Below are 3519 nucleotides of genomic sequence, written 5' to 3'. Positions count from 1 at the left end.
ATTTTTCGGGGTGCACTCAGCCTCGTGTTGCCAATTGAGGAGCTACTCTACCGAAAAGTAGCGGCTTCGGTCACGAATACCATCATAACGACCGGGAGAGCGGTGTGCTGACCCTCCGCCCCTCCTATCCGCCTCCTCTTCGGAGGATGACACGGCGGTCGGATGGTCCCGGTAGGCCACTAGTGGCTTGAAGATTGAGCGCTTTTTATACTCAACACAAATACAGACACGATCTACCGCATGATACTTCATCCTATTAACGGTCTACTGCTCCTATAGTGGTGTGCTGTGGTACTATGATGCAGGGTTTTTGATTGTGTAACAGGACTGCAGATTTGTGGCTGGAAACAAACATTAACGTAACTTCCTGGCAGATTAAAATTGTGTGCCCGACCGAGACTCGAACTCGGGACCTTTGCCTTTTGCGGGCAAGCGCTCTACCAACTGAGCTACCGAAGCAAGACTCACGCCCGGTCTCACAGCTTCACTTCTGCCAGTATCTCGTCTCCTACCTTGCCTGCGAAAGGCAAAGGTCCCGAGTTCGAGTCTCGGTCGGGCACACAGTTTTAATCTGCCAGGAAGTTTCATATCAGCACACACTCCGCTGCAGAGTGAAAATCTCATTCTGGAAACATCCCCCAGGCTGTGGCTAAGCCATGTCTCCGCAATATCCTTTCTTTCAGGAGTGCTAGTTCTGCAAGGTTCGCAGGAGAGCTTCTGTACAGTTTGGAAGGTAGGAGACGAGATACTGGCAGAAGTGAAGCTGTGAGACCGGGCGTGAGTCGTGCTTCGGTAGCTCAGATGGTAGAGCACTTGCCCGCGAAAGGCAAAGGTACCGAGTTCGAGTCTCGGTCGGGCACACAGTTTTAATCTGCCAGGAAGTTTCATATCAGCACACACTCCGCTGCAGAGTGAAAATCTCATTCTGGAAACATCCCCCAGGCTGTGGCTAAGCCATGTCTCCGCAATATCCTTTCTTTCAGGAGTGCTAGTTCTGCAAGGTTCGCAGGAGAACTTCTGTACAGTTTGGAAGGTAGGAGACGAGATACTGGCAGAAGTGAAGCTGTGAGACCGGGCGTGAGTCGTGCTTCGGTAGCTCAGATGGTAGAGCTCTTGCCCGCGAAAGGCAAAGCTCCCGAGTTCGAGTCTCGGTCGGGCACACAGTTTTAATCTGCCAGGAAGTTTCATATCAGCGCACACTCTGCTGCAGAGTGAAAATCTTATTCTGGAAACATTAACGTAGGTTACGTAACTTTATTTTTTCCGAACTGGCAGTTTAAATTCCTCGTAGGGACGATGAATTCCAACTACCAACCTGTGATATGCGATATGTATTTAGACACGTCACCGACGGAATCGTGTCAGCTTTGTGGCGAGACGGCTGGGCGAGGCGAGGCGGCAGGGCCGGACGCAGAGGGCAGCGGATTAGCGCCCGGGCGGCGGCGGCACTCATGTTTGTTGGATGGTGGGGCGGCCGCCCTCCCCGGGCCAGCTGGCCGGCCTTCCATCTCAGATTCAATTCTGTGGGCGGCGGCCGCATCCCAGCCCATCCCACTGCATCCCATCGCGCCCCATCCCGCCCCATCGCAGCCCACCCCGCGCCAGATGGCGCCCAGCGCGCCGCGCCGCAAATGGCAGCTTGCATGATTTAGCAACGGCCACAGCGCTGCCGCAGCGGACTCCCATCAGTGCCGACGTCTGCCCGATATCGAACGTCATGGCTTTATCAGTCCAGTAGAGGGGGTGGTACTGTGATTCGTGAGAACCGTTAAGCCGTCACAAACACCTGCGTTAACCTGATGGTCAGTGAGTGGCTGCCGTACTGTTAAAGTGCTTTTCAAATATTTATATCTTTTACCGATCCCCCATTGCAGGCGGGCTCTTCGGTCTTTTTTTTTGCCATCAGCCTTCCGACTGATCTGATGCGACCCGCCAAGAATTCCTTTCCTGTGCTAACCTCTTCATCTCAGAGTAGCACTTGCAACCTACGTCCTCAATTATTTGCTTGACGTATTCCAATCTCTGTCTTCCTCTACAGTTTTTGCCCTCTACAGGTCCCTCTAGTACCATGGAATCATCCCCTCATGTCTTAGCAGATGTCCTATCATCCTGTCCCTTCTCCTTATCAGTGTTTTCCACATTGTCCTTACCGATTCTGCGTAGAACCTCCTCATTCCTTACCTTATCAGTCCACCTAATTTTCAACATTCGTCTATAGCACCACATCTCAAATGCTTCGATTCTCTTCTGTTCCGGTTTTCCCACTGTCCATGTTTCACTACCATACAATGCTGTACTCCAGACGTACATTCTCAGAAATTTCTTACTCAAATTAAGGCTGATATTTAATATCAGTCTGTATGAACTTACAAATTTTTAAATGTTGAAAGAGGTTAGAAATGAAACATATACGCGAAATATGTTGACGAAAATGGCGATGTTGAAGACTTGATATCTGTGCCCCGCAGGAAGATGAATAGCTTCTCGTCGTATATGTGGGTGAATGGGTGGGTATGTCGGAAGTGAAGCAATAAAACATGAAGCAGGGGCTTCGTGGGTTTAGTCGGATTGGTGAGCGAATTGTTTGCGGTTGAATGCGGAGTAGGAGTTTGTGGTGCGAAATGAGAGTTGCGGGGCTGGGCCAAAGGACCTTGTTATTCTTTGACACTGTCAGTGCGTGTGTATGTGCGATCTGTTGATTTAAAACATATATAGCAGGTCAGAAACTGGAAGCAGTTAATTCCATTAATTATCTGGGAGTACGCATTAGGAGTGATTTATAATGGAATGATCATATAAAGTTGATCGTCGTTAAAGCAGATGCCAGACTGAGGTTCATTGGAAGAATCCTAAGGAAATGCAATCCGAAAACAAAGGAAGTAGGTTACAGTACGCTTGTTCGCCCACTGCTTGAATACTGCTCAGCAGTGTGGGATCCGTACCAGATAGGGTAGATAGAAGAGGTAGAGAAGATCTAACGGAGAGCAGCGCGCTTCGTTACAGGATCATTTAGTAATCGCGAAAGAGTTACGGAGATGTGGAAGACTCTGCAGGAGAGACGCTCAGTAGCTCGGTACGGGCTTTTTTTAAAGTTTCGAGAACGTACCTTCACCGAGGAGTCAAGCAGTATATTGCTCCTTCCTACGTATACCTCGCGAGGAGACCATGAGGATAAAATCAGAGAGAGATTAAGAGCCCACACAGAGGCATACCGACAATCTTTCTTTCCACGAACAATACGACACTGGAATAGTTGGGAGAACCGATAGAGGTACTCAGAGTACCCTCCGCCACACACCGTCAGGTATCTTGCGAGTATGGATGTAGATGCAGATGTAGATGTATGGAAAAAAATCATACGTCAAATTTGCTTTTCTTTGTGCTCATTACCGGTTTGGGCTCATTACTGAGAGATCTTCAGGACAGTCTAAAATATCATTCAGTGATTGACACTCATACCGTATTTTTTAGAGCTAAGTCGCTCCAGTTAAATAAAAAAGTCCTTAAGCGAAAATCTTA

General features: G+C 48.8%; 1 non-coding gene across 1 annotated transcript; it reads right to left on the bottom strand.

Annotated features, from left to right (window-relative positions):
- Positions 1-385: 385 nt before the first annotated feature.
- Trnal-caa lies at positions 386-460 on the bottom strand. The gene has a single exon. It is a non-coding gene; the product is annotated as a tRNA-Leu (tRNA).
- Positions 461-3519: the final 3059 nt, after the last annotated feature.

This window comes from Schistocerca piceifrons, chromosome 2, assembly GCF_021461385.2.
Source record: "Schistocerca piceifrons isolate TAMUIC-IGC-003096 chromosome 2, iqSchPice1.1, whole genome shotgun sequence".
Classification (NCBI taxonomy): Eukaryota; Metazoa; Arthropoda; class Insecta; order Orthoptera; family Acrididae; genus Schistocerca; species Schistocerca piceifrons.
Note: the sequence above shows the minus strand (reverse complement) of the source record. Positions and strands in the feature narration are given on the sequence as shown.